A 19,173-nucleotide genomic window follows, 5' to 3' on the forward strand; every position below is an offset into this window, starting at 1 on the left:
CCTCTAAATGTTTGCTGCTGTTATTTGTGTGCTTTTATCTGTTGTTGCTATTTTATATTTTAATTTAGTTGACTGTTCAGATTGCTAGCAACCTCAGCATTTCTTGATCAGGCAGGATAATAGCTTAATCAAAGCTAGATACAGTCAGCTGCTGGCAGCAGACAGACTAGTTAGTATTTTTGATGACTAACAAATGATGGGACTTGCCATTTGTACTACCCATCCCTTATATAGGAAAACAAGTCCACCTGACCAATTGTTTATATGTGATCAAGCCGAGGCAAATGACTTTGAATCTATCAATTTAACCCCATTGATTTGAAAATGTTTGAAAAGGAAATTCAATTAGGATACATACACAAGATCAATGTGGTCTGCTAACCTTCCATGACAATATCCATGCGTTGATTTCCATGTGCAAACAAGAGCCAGAGAAGCACATGAAAAATGCATGTTTCTGCAGCCCAAGAGGGCACATGCTTTCTTATAACCATTTCCCCTGAATAAGACATGATTGTTCTATTGCACCCCTCCCCCCCGGCCACACTGCATGTTTTGGGATACTCCTACGCTCTGTCTCTATTCCATGTCTCTTTTGCCCTCGCTGGCACATCTCAAAACATCAGTGCTGCCATTGTTTTCTCTGTCCCACTTTCCAGGTGAGATTCAAGCAGAAGCTTTAAAGCAAGCCACGTCTCCCTAACCCTGGCTCCAGATTGATGAAGATCAATCTTAGGCAGTTATAGCCCTCCAGCTGCCCTGAAGGCTACAGTACCTTGCTGATCTCCTTGTTGCTTAGAGTTCCTAGTCAGTGTGCTTTGGACCACTGCTTCCGCATGATATGTTGCTAAAATGAAAGGAATGTCTTTGTCTGCTCTGTCTTTTTTTTTTTCTTCTCCTCAAAGACTTCACTCCAGCTTCAGAGGAAAATTATTTTCTTCTCCCTACTTGCATTTAATGTACGTTTATTGTGTTCAAGTCTTTCTTCTGCACCACAGATGGTTTTGGGTAGAAAGATGTAACTGTTAATCTCATATGCATTGGCCATCTCTGTTGCTTAATTTCTAAGAAGAGAAGTTCTGGGGCTGTAGCATCCATAGCGGGAGGAGGCCCCTCCCCTGGGATAGGAAGCAAGTGTGAGGGGCTTACCTGGTCCTTGAACGACGATCGGTGGCAGATTAACAGACGGGAGGCAGGTATAGTTGCTTGACACAGGCGGTTTAATAGCATCAGCCGTTTTACATTCATTTGGCCTGTTAAGTCACAGACCTACAGACATCATGCTGACTTGTGTCGTCGTCTTCATCTGGCAGACTCTGGACCTGACCCTACCCTTTCCCGGGCGTTGTCAGCAACAGCCTTCCTTTCCCAATCCCTTGGCCCAGGGTCAAGTCTTTTGGAGGCTGCTCCCCTGGCAGTCGGAGTCAGGCTATCAGCCCTCAGGAGGGTCCCTGTTCTCTCTGGTCTAGCTTCCCCTCCAGCTGGCTCCCCCGGGGTATAGTTGGCTCCATTCCCCTGTCTCCACAGCCCTGTCTCTCTAGGGGTCGCCCTCTGGGTCTAGGGTCAGGGAAGTCTCCCCCCCAACCTCCTCTCTCCAGGGCAGCTGTCCTTTTCCTCCCTCTGGAGGCCTCTCTCCTTTCCCTTCGGCAGGGCTGCTGTTTTCCCTCTGGCTTTCATAAGAACATAAGAACAGCCCCACTGGATCAGGCCATAGGCCCATCTAGTCCAGCTTCCTGTATCTCACAGCGGCCCACCAAATGCCCCAGGGAGCACACCAGATAACAATATAACAGATTTCCTTGAGCCTTACTCCCCTCTGTAGAGGAGTGACCTCCCTCTTCCCTCTCCAGGCTCCTTATGAGGCCTCTTCCCTCTTGGGCCGGCCCCACCCCTTCCAACCACGTGCCTGCTGGGTGTTCCCAGCTGGTCCTTGTTCCTCCTCCCAGGGAGGTGCTCTGTAAGGGACCCCAGTCCTGTGAGTACTTGGGTATTACTCCCGAGGAGGCCTTTACCCTAGAGGAGGCCCCTGCTCCTAGGGAGCTCCAGGCCACCTGGGCTGGGCCCAGGTGACAGGGGCCCTGGCCTGTCAGGAAGTCTTGCATTCTCCAAAGCTCTTCCTTCGTAGCTAATGGCTAAGCTATAATTGGGGGTCGATCAATGGCAAGACATATACACTGAAAAGCATTTGCTTCTTTCTCATTACATTTGGGCCTGTGCTAATGGCATTCACCTGAAGGGGATGGAACATTGGGTCATAGCCCCTCACTGGATACCCATATTACCCCTTCTGACCCTTGGGCACTATAAGTGTCACCAATGTTGAGGGTGAAGGGGTTGACCTGGCCAAGCAGGCCTTCAGATGCACAGGTGCCTTCAGCCATGCCTGACCTGGCTGAGGGGCCCTGATGTTGCCCCTGCTCAGTTGCATTTGCACCTAATGTCTGTTATCATAAGTGCTTTTTAAAACACATGTAATGTTCACACATGGGGGAAAACCACTGCAAGGTGCAAAGACCTGATGGAACGGCCAATGGCATGACTGTATAATTTGGTGGTGAAAGGAAAATGGAGATGAGAGCAAAGGTGCACAAACATTTACTAAAGTGTCCAAAAGCCACTAAAAGGGGAATTCAAAATCCAATCCTTTCACCAACTACTGGCACCGATGCAGCTGTGCTAGTGGAGCATGCGCTGCATCCAATGGTGGAGGGGAGGCGATCAAAAGGCCTGCAAGAGGTAAAAATGTTTGTTTACCTCTGTGTAGGCCCCCTTATGGTCTATGGGTCTCCTTGGACCCACAACAGTCATATAGCAGGTGTGTCTGAGAAGTGAAAGTGCCAAAAAATGGGGGATAAGATGCAGTGTGCCCATTTTGTACTGAGATCCTCCCCCTCTGGCCTACTCCCCACCCCTGCAAGGAGGGGTCTCATGAGGAAGCTGTTTGAACAATTCCCTACCATATCTCCAAAACTAGACTTGATAGGGCAAAACTGATGCCATTTTTGGAATCATCACCCCCAATTCATATGAAACTGCCATACATTTTTTTTTTTTTTAAAAGTTTTTCTTAACCTCAATTTTGCAGGCCTGTTATCAGTAGTGATATACAGCCAAAAGAAGATGCTCACATTAGGATTTTTTTCCCCTAGTGTGTAGGATAATTTTGAATTTACCAGGTCCATCTCACCACTGGCCTTTTTATCCATCTACATTTTAAATACTTTTGTATTTTATGTGAGTGGCAATCACAAAATGAAAGGTGCCAAGAAAGAGTAGAGGTTCTCAGATCAATGCTATGCTTCTCACTGGGTTTTCTGCCCGCTTTTCTGAAAGCTGAAATATCTTCAAATGCTTGCTCCTTCCTTGTCGTGCCAAGTCTCCCATAGAACAGACAGGATGAATTTGTGATTGATACCTGATGGACATTAACTCACACACAGAATCTACAATGCATTAAATACATTTTTATACATTACTAGACAGTTCTGTATCCTAGATCTTTAAGTATACAGTATTCTCCTGCTCTCTCTCTCTCTCTCGCTCTCTCTCGCTCGCTCCGAATTTATAGACTTCTGCTACACATTTAAATATTTTGAAAATTACCCAATTTGTAAACCACTGAAATGTACTATAAGAGCTCTCGCTTCTGTTATTTCTCATTCTACCATCTGGGGCTGATAATAGCGTCGACTATCTAGGAATTGGTTTCATCACAGGGTGTGAGATGCAAGGGTTGTTTTATAGCTTGGCAGAATGTAATTATAGAAGCACAAAACTTTTGAAATTAGAAGAACAGAATGAAAATTATGAGCTTCAATGCTATTTCACTCTGGATCTTATAGCCATCATTTCTGAGCTGGATCTAAACAACTAGTTTTGATGTGCAAGAGTAACTGTGAATTGACTCTTCCTCTCAAGTTTTAAATAGCATAGGCCTAATTCATGTTACTCTGCACAAACATTCACATTCACCCACCATTGGGGGATTCAGATTCTTCTCCATATTCTGTGCCTGAACCATCACCTACCATTCACACATTAGAGCTCGCATGGACATAAAGGTATCTAGAACCAAACATACCTAGATCTAACCTGCGTGATGCACACTGCTTGATTCTGTGGTATACCATTCTGCAAATCAGGTCTGCACGTGATAAGCTTTGTTTGCATAGGCAGGTTCCTATGCAAACATGAGCTTATTAACTCATGAATTCAAGAGGATGGGCAGTCCATCTAGACCCATACAGTCCAGATTCCTCCCTATATAATGGACTGGAAAATTTGCCTAGGGCTATAGTAATGTTACTACATCTTTGGGACTTAATTGCACAAAGATGATCTCTTCATTATTGTGGGTGGTGGCAGAGCTTCTGTCTAGAGACAGTGGCATACTTGCAGGGCTGGAACCTGTGGTGGTGACATATGAAAGCAGAGGATGCAGTGGTGGTGTGAGAGCCTTCAAAAGAGGAGGAAGGGGTAGGGCAGTTCGTGCCACCTCTTAGTGTTTTGGTGGCTTCCCTGGAAGCTGCTGAAACACTAAGTGGCATGAGGAATGTGGCGGGACAGTCTGGTCACTGCCCCTTCCTCCTCTACTGCCCCTTCCTTTTGCTGTCACTGCCTCTATTTCTAAGTGATCCCTGATCAGGATTGAAACACTAAGAGATAGCAGTGGGACAGCAATGGCAGCACAATCTGCATGTCCAAACAAGGGGAAGCAAGGGGAATAGAGCACTAAGCACTAGGTACTACTGCCCTGGATCAGTGTGTCTCCCTCGCTGGATTCGGTGCACTTATTTTTGGCACAGCTGCATACCTGGGGTAGCGATAGCTTAGGGCTCAATCCAACGTTACCACAAACCATAGTTTCTTAAGTTTGTCTGGAATGGACAACTGTGGTTTATTCAAAACTGAAAAGTTTAATATTCTCCTTTGATAAAGGTGAGATGGGAGGGGAGCATGTGAGCCTGATGCCTCTTTTGGCTTGTTCATGATGCTATAAACCAGTGGTTCTCAAACTGGGACATTGTGACGCCCCAGCCTGAGGGCCCTGGACTCTGCCCCCTTAAGGGGTGGGGGCAGGGGAAGCCAGGATCGCATCGCTGCCCCAGCTGTTTTCCCCACTCCCCTGCACACATTTACAGCAGTTCTTGAGCTCCCTGGGAGTTTGAGAACTGCTGCTGTAAACTTAGGTTTAGATGGCAGTGTAGAGAACTGGCAGTCCAATCCTGAGCTGCCTGGAGCACGGGGCTGCTGCAGCATCAAAAATAGCTGCCACGGCATCCTGAGCACAACCAGGCAGCCGCCAGTGGCTCCTTGGGGGAAGGGGACGTTCATAAGGAATGTAAGGGGTAAGGGATGTAGCCCCACAATGGGGTTACTCAATTCTGTAGAAGCTCTGGAGCTGCCACAGAATCAAAGATTTCTGCGTTGGGCCGTGTCGCCCGACACGGAGTTCAGGATCCAGTGGAGCTGAGATTCACAGGTCCCGCCCTCCTCCTGCCCCACTCTCTCCCCCTGCCCTCCCCCACCTTCCCCCACCCCAGAACACCTCCTGCTACCTGTCCCCCATGCCCCCTCCTTCCTGTCTGCCACCTGGCAGATCTGACAACCACTGAGTGGTGGAGCACTGATTTTCCAGCAGCGCTAGCCCAGCACAAGCTCACACTGGGCTAGCTCTGGTGCTGGGCTGGTGCTAGGACTCACGAACATGCCTTATGGTATGTTTGTGACAGTGCTTGCCAGCTGGTGTGCAGAGCTCAGGATTGGGCTCTGAGAGGGGTCATTTCTCATAGCAAATAAATAGGGTATCCAGTATCCACCTTCATTTCCCACCTCAGACAAGGTAAAGCAAAGAAGAAGAAAAAGGAAGGATGCAATGATGATAGAATGAATAAGTTTTGGGGGCCATTTCATGTAGAGATAAGTAAATCACTAGTTATGTAGGAAAGTATAGAGAAAGTCATTGAAAGATGATACCAAGATTTGAAGGATGAGTCAGGGTAAGTGAAATGTATACAGTCCTGTAAAAAAGAAAGCACATCTCAAAGTGTCATGACGGGTCTACTAATGCCTTCACGGTAATGATATATAAATGTTAATCAAACCATTAAGGAGGGTTTGATGGAAGACACTAACATAGCCTACTGAAAAATGCCACAAATCAAGCTGCCATTCTAAGTTTGATGATCACGAACTGTCCAAAATTCAGATATCCTTTGAAGTCTAGGCTATTCTTTTGTATTTCTTCGGCACTGTGAACAGCAGATACGACCACATAATGCAACCTTGTTGTTAATATGAAAAGGGCCCTTATCTTATAGAAACACAACCTGGAACTGCAATGTGCATGGAGGAATCTCATTGAGCTGTGTGATACCAGCGATGTCAATTTTGCTTTCTTTTCCTACATAAAAACAAGATAGGGGCAAACTGCAAAGGGATTGGCTTGAAAGAAATTCAGCAGTCAACATTTAAAGCAGTGCAGTCTTCAAATATTTCTTTGCTGAAAGCAGCTTATACTGGTTATTATAAAATGGTAAGACCCATGAGGGAAAGAGAGTGGTTTTAGATTATGTTTTACCCATGGGCCATGGGATTATGAGAATCACATGTTGTGGCAATTCACCTGTCATTTGTTTCAAAATAATACCAGCTACTTTGGTGGGATTAATCCTGATGAAGCAACATGAAGGGGCTCATGGAAAGCTTTTTCAAACACACTGCATTTTTCAAGTGTGAATTCTTGGGTCATGAGGGGAACCATGATTTCTCCTTTGTATGATGCTTCACCCACAGGATAGTCACCAGAAATGTGACTGTGGCCTTTTGTCACTTATTTGAGATGGCCACTCTGCCATCTCTCAAGGCCTTGTGGGTAACTGCTGCCCAAAGATCATGTCCTACTGTTGTGTGTTTGTTTGGAAACGATGTTACTGGGAGGTGTTTGTGTTTTGATTTAGTTATGGTAAGAAATTCTGGAATGAATTCTGTTTGCTGCTTGAATTGTTTGTCAGGCAGGGAAAAAGAAATGATTTCCGATTACTCTTCCCAGGGGAAGGGAATGGTGGAAGCAGTGACAATGCTTTGTGAACTTTTCATTGAAAAGTGATATATAAATGCTGTTAATAATAATAATAATAATAATAATAATAATAATAATAATAATAATGCTTTTATCTGTCGGATCTGTGGAAGTGCTTTTGAGGCTCTTTTGTTTTTAATGGCTTTGAGCCCAATCCTGTGGTCCGTGCTGTGCCTCCGGGGCGCGGACCACAGTCACAAATGTGCCATAAGGCACGTTTGCAGGGCTTACTGCCGAGCTCTCGCCAGAGGTGGCTCAGATCCGGCTGGTGCTGAGCCACTGCCCAGCGGGCGCCCACGTTCCGCAGCTCAGCAGTGCTTGCGAGCACCGGGCTGTGGAATGGGGAATGGGGGCTTTCCCGGGGGCGTGGGGGAGGCGTTCCGGGGAGGGGGGAGGCGTGGTCGGGGGCGTTCCCAGGGGCAGGGGAGAGGCGGGTCCGCAGAGCCAAGCTCCGCAGGATCCAGGGCAATCAGGTAGGGCTGCTTGCCCTACACGAGCACCTTCACTTTAGCGGTGAGCAAACAGTCACCGCTAAAGTGAGTAGTCCCGTTGCAGACTGCTTTCCTTACTTGGGGGAAGGGAACGAACGTCTCCTTCTCCCGAGGAGCCTCCCGCAGTAGCGTGGGAGGCTCTGGATCTAGTGGGAGCCCTTTGTGGAGCCGCCGGGTTCCGCAGCTCCAGGCAGCTCAGGATTGGGCTGCCCGACAGTTATTTTAGTGCTGGTGGATCTTGCTGTTGGTTGTTTTATTGTTTTACATTTTTTTCCCTGCATTTGATTGGTACTCTTTTATTTTAGTATTTTTTTGTCATGAGCCTTTTGGGTGCCATTTGTATGGTGGAATGGCCAGTTAAGAATATATTAAATGAATGAATTAATGAATGAACTCTCATTGACTTTATGAGATTTTTCAACTAGGTGTGCTTAGCCTGAGAAACCAGAAACTCTCTAAGTAACAAGAATATTGGACTCATTGAAACATTAGATGCATCCTACAGTGCTCTTCTCATGTTCTTAAATTCATTTTTTTTTTCACAGTTGGAATTTCACAGATTTCTCACACCTCTGCAAAGTAACATTTCAGCGTAGCTGGAGAACAGTTTAAAAAGGCAGTGTCTTGAAGTTCTTCCTTTCCCCCCCGACAACTGGTGCCTGGAGTTTGGAATAGCAGCTGCATTGGAGGAAATCTAAAAGCAATTTTCCTAAGTGCATTGAGAAAGATGCAGTCATCGGTTTGTGCAGCAAGCATATAACACCATTGCAAAGTAAATTACATTTGATGGAACCCCATGGTGTAGAATGAGAGCCTTTATACAACTGGGACAGCAGATAAGAATGAACTGTTGATTGAAGATCATGCAAAAATTCAACATGAAAATTGGAGCTGGCTTAGTGGAAATGGGAAAAGCTTGTCGGCATTGGAACGATGTCCAATTAGCCCTATTCTTATGGCTCAGACTTAAACTTGAGAATTTTTGAGAAAGGGTTAAGAAACAATTGTCTATAGCCTCTGTAGGACGGAAGCGATCACCATGCTGGATGTTAGCTGTAAAGTTCATGCTTAAAGTGGTAGAGCAAAAACTAGCCAGGATCACACCAAGTTATAATGGACACCAATAGATAGTTTCCAGCAGTGATTTTAAAGCTTCCTCCCTTTAAGGAACTTTTTTTCTGCATACATTTGTCTGCCAGAGACCCTACATTTTGCTTTAGAGTGTGTCACAAAAGATTCTAGAGCAGGGGTGCTCACACTTTTTTGGCTCGAGAGCTACTTTGAAACCCAGCAAGGCCCGGAGATCTACCAGAGTTTTTTTTACAATGTTTGCACCATCATAACATATAACATTTATGTGTACAATGTATGTTGGTGTACCTTGAGCCCCACTGAGTATAACAGGACTTACTCCTGAGTAGACATGCCTAGGATTAGGCTGTGAGGCTGCAATCCTAGCCACACTTACCTGGGAGTAAGCCCCATTGAGTACAATGGGCCTTACTCCTGGCATTTCCTCCCAGAGGCACCTGAAGGGGGGGTCGGCACTCCACGATCTACTCATTTTGCCTCGCGATCTACCGGTAGGTCGCGATCCACCTATTGAGCACCCCTGTTCTAGAGCATATTTTAGGACTCTGATTAAATGCACGTGGTGGGGCTGAGGTAAGAAACATACTTATTTTGCTTCAGTGGAGCAGGAAGCAAGAAAGCCATTCCTTACTGGTTAATAGAAATGATGGTTCGTGAACACGATCAACCTTGGACCCCCCCTCCCCTGAAGTGGCTGGCCACAAGAAATAGGACCCTCTTAGAAGTTTCCCCTCATTATGACATCTGTTTTCCAGATAAACCCACCAGGGCACTCTCTCTAGTCACTTCCTTCACTCTCTTAGCAAGATGGCTTTGGGTATCAATTTCTGACAGCCAGAGGGAGGTGACATGGGCTGCTCACCATTCAGGATGTGGGTCTGGTTGATTGGTTGAGGCTGGTGGTGAGCAAGGAAGGGGAGATGAGACAAAGGTACAGGGTGGGACAGGAGAGCCAGACCAAGAGTCTGGAACATAGAGCAGGAGCAGAGAAAGTGGAAGAAACATTTAATATTGTGCGGTACGCAGGACCTGGTTAGAGATGTAAACGTTACTGAGCCATTGGGGAACAGTGATCATGCTGCGATCCGTTTTGACATGCACGTTGGGGGAAGAATACCAGGCAAATCTCTAACAAAAACCCTTGACTTCCGACGGGCGGACTTCCCTCAAATGAGGAGGCTGGTTAGAAGGAGGTTGAAAGGGAGGGTAAAAAGAGTCCAATCTCTCCAGAGTGCATGGAGGCTGCTTAAAACAACAGTAATAGAGGCCCAGCAGAGGTGTATACCGCAAAGAAAGAAGGGTTCCACTAAATCCAGGAGGGTGCCCGCATGGCTAACCAGCCAAGTTAGAGAGGCTGTGAAGGGCAAGGAAGCTTCCTTCCGTAAATGGAAGTCTTGCCCTAATGAGGAGAATAAAAAGGAACATAAACTGTGGCAAAAGAAATGTAAGAAGGTGATATGGGAGGCCAAGAGAGACTATGAGGAACGCATGGCCAGTAACATTAAGGGGAATAATAAAAGCTTCTTCAAATATGTTAGAAGCAGGAAACCCGCCAGAGAAGCGGTTGGCCCTCTGGATGGTGAGGGAGGGAAAGGGGAGATCAAAGGAGACTTAGAGATGGCAGAGAAATTAAATGAGTTCTTTGCATCTGTCTTCATGGCAGAAGACCTCGGGCAGATACTGCTGCCCAAATGGCCCCTCCTGACTGAAGAGTTAAGTCACATAGAGGTTAAAAGAGAAGATGTTTCAGACTCTTGACTAAGATGTTGCAGATCTCTTGACTAAGGTATGCAACCTGTCCCTCAAAACGGCCACGTACCAGAAGATTGGAGGATAGCAAATGTCATGCCTATTTTTAAAAAGGGAAAGAGGGGGGACCCAGGAAACTATAGGCCGGTCAGCCTAACATCCATACTGGGTAAGATGGTGGAATGCCTCATCAAAGATAGGATCTCAAAACACATAGATGAACAGGCCTTGCTGAGGGAGAGTCAGCATGGCTTCTGTAAGGGTAAATCTTGCCTCACGAACCTTATAGAATTCTTTGAAAAGGTCAGTAGGCATGTGGATGCGGGAGAACCCATGGACATTATATATCTGGACTTTCAGAAGGCGTTTGACACGGTCCCTCACCAAAGGCTACTGAAAAAACTCCACAGTCAGGGAATTAGAGGACAGGTCCTCTCGTGGATTGAGAACTGGTTGGAGGCCAGGAAGCAGAGAGTGGGTGTCAATGGGCAATTTTCACAATGGAAAGAGGTGAAAAGCGGTGTGCCCCAAGGATCTGTCCTGGGACCGGTGCTTTTCAACCTCTTCATAAATGACCTGGAGACAGGGCTGAGCAGTGAAGTGGCTAAGTTTGCAGACGACACCAAACTTTTCCGAGTGGTAAAGACCAGAAGTGATTGTGAGGAGCTCCAGAAGGATCTCTCCAGACTGGCAGAATGGGCAGCAAAATGGCAGATGCGCTTCAATGTCAGTAAGTGTAAAGTCATGCACATTGGGGCAAAAAATCAAAACTTCACATATAGGCTGATGGGTTCTGAGCTGTCTGTGACAGATCAGGAGAGAGATCTTGGGGTGGTGGTGGACAGGTCGATGAAAGTGTCGACCCAATGTGCGGCGGCAGTGAAGAAGGCCAATTCTATGCTTGGGATCATTAGGAAGGGTATTGAGAACAGAACGGCTAGTATTATAATGCCGTTGTACAAATCGATGGTAAGGCCACACCTGGAGTATTGTGTCCAGTTCTGGTTGCAGCATCTCAAAAAAGACATAGTGGAAATGGAAAAGGTGCAAAAGAGAGTGACTAAGGTGATTTCGGGGCTGGGGCACCTTCCTTATGAGGAAAGGCTACGGCGTTTGGGCCTCTTCAGCCTAGAAAAGAGACGCTTGAGGGGTGACATGATTGTGACATACAAAATTATGCAGGGGATGGACAGAGTGGATAGGGAGATGCTCTTTACACTCTCACATAATACTAGAACCAGGGGACATCCACTAAAATTGAGTGTTGGGCAGGTTAGGACAGACAAAAGAAAATATTTCTTTACTCAGCGTGTGGTTGGTCTGTGGAACTCCTTGCCACAGGATGTGGTGCTGGCGTCTAGCCTAGACGCCTTTAAAAGGGGATTGGACGAGTTTCTGGAGGAAAAATCCATTATGGGGTACAAGCCATGATGTGTATGCGCAACCTCCTGATTTTAGGAATGGGTTAAGTCAGAATGCCAGATGTAGGGGAGGGCACCAGGATGAGGTCTCTTGTTATCTGGTGTGCTCCCTGGGGCATTTGGTGGGCCGCTGTGAGATACAGGAAGCTGGACTAGATGGGCCTATGGCCTGTTCCAGTGGGGCTGTTCTTATGTTCTTATGGAAGGAAAATAAGCCGAAATGTAAGGTCAAGGCTGTAAGATGGCTCTAGCGCAGCTTTTGAGGTAGAGCTGCTTCTTCAGCAAGTGGCTAGGTGAGACTGAGGGACTTATTATGGGAAACCCCACCCTTCCTGGATCTAGCTGAACCCCACTCCTGGACCTGTACCTTGATCTGTTTCCTGCTCCTCCTGAGTAGGACCAAGGGAAGTGAGACCTCAGACAGCTAGGTGAGTACTTTTCCACTGGTATAGTGACTAGACTTTGGCCCAATTTCTAGCTTTATTATCATTAGATAATTGATGCTGTGTTTTAAAAGGTGGTTTTATTGAGATTATTTGTAAGCTGGGTTGAGAGCTTTGATGATAAAGTGGGACATGCATTTTTAAATAAATACATTTCGGTTTGTTTGATCAAATCCAAATCAGATCCTAGGCAGTTTATAAATGCTAAAATGGCATTATTCAGTGTTACACTCACCACTGAAATCCCCAATAAACATTAAGAGATTAAAAAAATAGATTCTATTATAAAGATAAATCCATAGGCATGTTTCAGTATCATGACAAATATCCTGCACTGAGGTCTCCTTTTGCAAAATTACCCAGTACCACTGTTATTAATCTTAGTCCTCAGTCATTTTAAAATATTAAAGAAATCTTCTGTAAACAATATATTTATTATCTATCTTTCCTCTCTCAGGTTTATTACATTTCAACAAATCCCACATAAACCATCCCATTCCATTGAATCCAGCATTATAATTTTTTTAAAAGACTGCCACAATAACAATCCTGTGAGAGATTTTCTAGGGGCTAAAAAATGGCATTCACCCCTTTGCACCTGTCTGATTCTGGACTCATCCAGCTCACATTGCAGGCCCCTGCCCCAACCAGATCCAGCAACACACTGTGTGGTCACATCAAGAGTATTTGTCCCCCAGGAGAGGAATACCAGAAGTTCTGCCTCACTCCCAAGCCAGAGATCTGAGGCTCGTGCTGGCACAGCAGGGAGAGAGGGGAGGCTGGGAATGGAATGATTTGGTCAGTCTGAGACTCCAGAGAGAAAGTACCAGCATAGGCAGAGCACAGCTGGGAGATATTTGTAATCTACCTGGAGGGGGAGCCAGGGCCATGCCCAGGAAGGGATGGAACCAGAGGGCTGCTATGCAAAGCAGGCTTGTTCAATACCAGATGCATTGGAGAGAATGGCTGGAGAGAACTGCTTCTGAAGGGGGCAAACAGTCTAGAGCAGTGACTTTCAACCTTTTTCATCTCACAGCACACTGGCAAGGCACTAAAATGGTCAAAGCACACCACCAGCTTTTTGACAATTGACAAGGCACACTGTGCTGTCAATGGGGGTTCACATCCCCTAATGGTCCTATTGATAAATGACCCTCTCCCAAATTCCCGGGGCACACTTGGGGATTGTTCGCGGCACACCAGCGTGGCACGACACAGTGGTTGAAAATGGGTGGTCTAGAGGAAGGCCAAGGAAATCTGGCTTGTACTCTGCCCAGTGAAGGAAACACCCAGGCTGGTGGAGGAGAACTGAATGAGTCAACTGCCTCCCCATGACACCCTCTGAGGTCTGAGTAGGATTCCTGGCCGCCATGTCTGACTGGGGCAAGTGAGAGGTCCTCACTGCGAGTAGAAGGAAAGGAGTAAGGCAGAGTACACGAGGCCCACCAGAATGCCTTACATACAGCATCCGCCCTCCCCCTCCAGCACATGCTAAACAATAGGCCGCTCACCATGAGCAAGGTTATCCCTCATGGTGTGAGTAGTCTGAGCCCTTCCATTACATGGGACTGGCAATATCACCGCACAGGGGACTGGCACATCATGGAAGTGCTTAGTTGCACTAATTTAGCAGTGGTAGAGAGAAGCATTTCCTCATAGGCAAATGATAGCATTATAAAAGCACTTAGAAAATCTGACATGTGGTGAGCAGGTGCATCTCCTCCCTTAAGAATTTATTTCCAGGCTACGATCAAAACTAGCAAATCCTATCCTTTAAGCACTCAGAGTGCTGAGCTATGATCTAAAAGGAAATAGATCATGATCTAAATGATCTAAGCTCATTTCCAGAGAGAATTTCTTCTTGCTCTGGCCAGATAAGAAAAACATTGCATCCTTTTCCAAGTCACTCTTGGAATTAACCCAGTGGAAAGGCTGCATGATATTAAAACTGATGCAAGGTTATGTAAAAAATAGGAGCCTGACATGATGCAGAGGAAAGAGCCTGATATTCATCATCATCATGGTACAGATTCTGGAATGATAGAATGAAACAAAGATTGAAACACATATTAATTCAGACCATAGTCCATAATCACTGTAGCCAGCCTACATGCTGCAAAGCTCTGAAGACCTTCTGTGGTCAATGTGCAGAACTATTATGTGTCTAGTTCGCTTCTTTCTTTGGCTGATCCTGGAATGAAATCTCCTTGTGGTGAAGGAGGCAACATCTGAAAGGCAACATGACTCTCGATTGCAATAAGGAAGACCACCAGCCAAAAAAATGTTTAAATGTGTGTTTTAAATGGTCGGTGTTTCCATATATGCATGATGTTCACCCAGTCTCAGAGGAAGGGGTGAGACTACTGTAAATATCCATGTATATATATGCACTCCAAACTTTGTGGCATGTCATTTCGTGTTCATTTTTAAACATAGCAGCTTAATTAGTCTTTGCTGTAATCACTTCCCATGGGCGCCATGTTTCATGTCCCACTGAAAGGTTCTACTGCCTGGCAGAGAAGATGGCACTAAGTATTACTATATTACTATACTACTAATGGCCGCCACAGAAAACTGTACCCCTGTGCTGAGTTCTTTTCTATGCATACTAGCACTTCCTGTGTCACTTACAATCATGTGATTTGTTTCCCCATCCATTTCTACATCATCTACTGCTACTGGTGGGGCAGCGAAATGCAATAATGCATGCCGTCCCGTCACGTGACTGAATATTATGGGTTATCAGAAGGAAGACAATGACAAAAGGAGACTTTTCAGTAGAAGCCCAATGTCACAGTCATCTGTGAGGATCTGAAATAATCCACAGCCTTGTTACTCACATGCAATGATGATATCTCCTGTCCAAGTGTGACTTAGAAGAGTAGTTGAAGTATTTTATCAGTCTTCTGACACTGCCAGTAGACCAATAAATTGTATCCAGATACCGCAGAACACTTTCATAAAATTTTTAAGTGATTATGATATTCACAAACAGTTTATTAGCCAGGCAGTAATAAAATCTACTGCATCCGTCCATGCAAAGTAATTCATCGGACATGTATCCACAGAAAACCAGAAACACAAGATCCACAGACAGGTGGTTTAAGAGCAAGAGGGCTTTCCTGATATCTTTATGCCTCCCCCCCATCAGTAGTTTCTCTTCTGCCCAATGAGATGAGCTTTGCTTTCACTTAGGCAGCAAGACCGACCATTTGGAGCTGTTTGCAGCATGATTAGACAGCTTGGAGGGTTATTTCAGAATGGTTAAGGCTGTTTCTGCACCATTGCCCTGTCACATTTGTCTTGCTCCAACATCAGCTACAGCAGGACGAATGATAGTGTCACAAACTGTCACTTTCAGGAAGCGCCTTTTGTCTGTGGCCAATAACTGTTCATTAAAAAGCTCAAGAAACCACCTTACCAATTTGTACCCAAAAAAGTGCCATTCAAATGTCCATGTCCTACCTATGAACAATGGTTATATGGTTTAATTGAACAGAAGCAATTGGAGACACAGTTTTTATACCTGCCATGAGAAATGTTTCTGTTTCAGGGGTTCTTTGAGCACCTCAAGATGACAGCTTCTCCTATGCCTTGGCTGAACAGTGTTCCAGCCAGATGAAATGTAAGACGTGCCCCAGGAAAACTGGCAATGGTTCTCCTCTAATGGTCAGTCATGAGAACAGGAAGGTACAGTCATGAGGATTGGAAGAGCTGCTGCAGTGTCTGAAGATTTTTCTCTGATGGTTTCCAGATCAATGTTTTGGAAGGTATCATTGCAGTGATCACTGGTGTTGATGAGTGGTGTTGAACTCTGCTTTGAATGTCTCCTTCTTCTTAGGCTCTGTGGCCTTCTCATCCCTTCATTGGCAACAGTACCTTCCTTCCCACTCTGATGCTGCTGCTTGGGCAACATGGGCAAGAAAAATAGCATTATAGTCCTGCTGGAATAGGGTGGAGCTCCACTCTACAAGTTTTGATCCAACCAGAACACTGGATGGTTGGATGGTTGGTTGGCAGCCTTCAGTCTCGAAAGACTACGGTATAAGCCTACAGCACACAGTATTCCCAGGCGGTCTCCCATCCAAGTACTAACCAGGCCTGACCCTGCTTAGCTTCCGAGATCAGACGAGATCGGGCATGTGCAGGGTAACACTGGATGGAGCACTCTGGGAAACCTGGACCTCTACTCTATGCACCTGCCCTGTGCTGTTGCAAGGTGCACAAAGAAGATAGGACAAACGACAACAGCTTCTGTGTGCATCATGCTTCAGGACCATGTAGGTGCATAGAGGGGATAATGAGAAATGACAGCAGAGACCTGTGTATGCCTCCATGGTACTGCAGCATGAGGTGCATAGAGAAGTGGCAATGGGAAAGATTCTTTGGCCAACACTCCCTCTCACTGGCTATAACAGAGCAAAGGTCCTTCTCTCCAATGGTCACAATCTCTGTGGTCCAGCTACAGGCCTGTGTGACAGGTACTTCCCCAGCAGTAGGTGGCCCCTGCAGGAAGGCATGTAGCAAGTGGATCAGATGCCTGTCTTGCAGGAAGGAAAACACAAGGCTAGGACTCCACCCATGCCAGTATGCAAAGCTACTTCATGAGGGGATGGTGGAGAACCGATTGATTTTGCCTAAGGTTAGAATGGGGAATTGATGAACTTTTGTCAGGGGGAGATGGAACTTTCCAAGAGTGGGGATGGTAGAAAATCAATTGTCTGGGGCTGGAGTGGGAAACTGAGAGATTTTTGCAGTGGGAAACGGATGGAGTTTACATTTTTTACTCTTTAAAACCAGCAATGTAGTGTGCAAATGCTTTGTAACTTGCCAGGATTGGGGGGAGGTGACCCTGGTTGGACAACTAGGATAAGGGACCTAGAGCTGGAATTCTTTAAACTTGATTGTTAAAAGTTGTTTTTCTTTTGCGTTACTTTACTAGGGGTGTGACTGTGGGGGTGTGCCTAAGACTGGACATCTATGTGGCAATGAGATCATGGGGCAGGGGAGCCTCAATATGTCCTTGAATTCCACGTCCATATTGATAGCCCCATGCAAGACCAGTGGGGACAGTGGCAGTGGGTCTTGCACACTGGGGAGGTTCATTTTGCTTCATGGTTGAGAAATTGCTGAAGGAATGCTTTGGCACCGCACCCAGCATCCTTGACTCTCCTGTTCACTCTCCTGTTACTACCCAGAGTGTAATTTGATTTTTGTTTGTAAACTGTTTTGTGAACTTGAAAAGTGGTATATAAATACTGTTAATAATAATAATTAGTCTGGAAACCCTTGCCACAGATGTGGTGAAGGCATCTGGCCTAGATGCCTTTAAAAGGGGATTGTTCAAATTTCTGGGGGAAAAGTCCATCACGGGTTACAAACCATGATGTGCATGTAGAATCTCCTGATTTTAGAAGTAGGCTGCTTCAGAATGCCAGATGCCAGGGAAGGCACCAGGATGCAGGTCTTGTTGTCTTGCATGCTCCCTGAAGCATCTGGCGGGCCGCTGTGATATACAGGAAGCTGAACTAGATGCGCCTCTGGCCTGATCCTGCGGGCTCTTCTTATGTTCAAACATAAGAACATCTTTGCCTTTCCCAAGTCCCTCTCTTGGAATGATTACCATCACATTCAATCCTACTGGCGGTGAATGCCCCTTAGGGAGCATCTGAAAGTTGGCTTCCAGGCAACTTAATCAGATTTAGTGAAAGTTTCTGCTAGGCATAATTTAAGAAGCCAAACCTGCATTTTCTCCCCATTTGTAAGATTCATCTCTTAAGAGCTATCCATGCCAGAAATACATCTATTCCAAAGCCATCAGAGCAAGGAAGTGAATTATGCTTTGAATTCCACAGCTGCGGGGGGGGGGGGGGGGTCAGCTCCGAGAGCTGGGAATAAAAATGGCAGGCCCCACTTGAATTAGCATATTTCCGAATAACTACTGTACCTGCACTGATAGGGCCAGTCACACTCTGTAAATCTCTTTTATTTCCTGATACTGGAGGCTTACTTAAAAAATATCTCCTTGCCGCTGACAACAAACAAAAGATAATGTCCCCTCTGTTAAAGAGAATGACTTCTCCCCCCTCTGAAGAGCCTCATTCAGTTTCATTATTCGGAGGACAATCATGGTTCCAACAGATGTTTGTATAACATGTAAAACTCCTGTCAGCCTCATTAGGTGTCTAAATCGACAGTCTTGGAAGCTGTGGTTGGTGGCTCTGTCAAGCTGAGCTATTGGATTCCCAAGCCTTTGCCAGCAGAGGGCTCTGTTCCACTCCAAATTCTTCTTGATTGTCTCATTCATGCCTCAGAGGAGTGGAATAATTACTGTGATATAGTAGATAAGAGTGCTGGATGTGGGCCCAATTCAAGATCCAATTTAAAAAAAAAATAAATCAAAAATTCCTGCTTAGTCATCATAATCATAATAACTCATAATAAACATTTTATCTTGCCCTTTCTCCATGTAGCTCTGGGAGGTGTGTATCTCCTCCCAATGCATCCTCCCAACAAACCTATAAGGTGAGTTAGGCTGAGAGAAAGAAGTAACCCAAGGTCACAAAGTGAACTTCATCGCTGAGCAGGGCTTGGAACCCAACTTCCCAGCCTAAGAACACTTTATCCAGTATGGGACATGGACATCTCAACTATAAATCTAACTGGGTGGCCGTGGGCCAGTCACTGTAATCTCAGTATCTGTCTCACTGTCTCTCAGTGGGGTTGTTGAGAGGATAACAAGGGATAACAGCGTGTGTGACGCTGGTAAAGGTGGGATACAAATTCATGGCCCAATCCTATGCTTCACTAGCACTGGCGGAGAGTGTGCTCTGCCGGCGCTAGCCATTGCAAACGTGCCATCAAGCACTTTGTGATGGCATGCTTTTGTGCAGCAC

The sequence above is a fragment of the Tiliqua scincoides genome, chromosome 1 (assembly GCF_035046505.1).
Source record: "Tiliqua scincoides isolate rTilSci1 chromosome 1, rTilSci1.hap2, whole genome shotgun sequence".
Taxonomy (NCBI): domain Eukaryota; kingdom Metazoa; phylum Chordata; class Lepidosauria; order Squamata; family Scincidae; genus Tiliqua; species Tiliqua scincoides.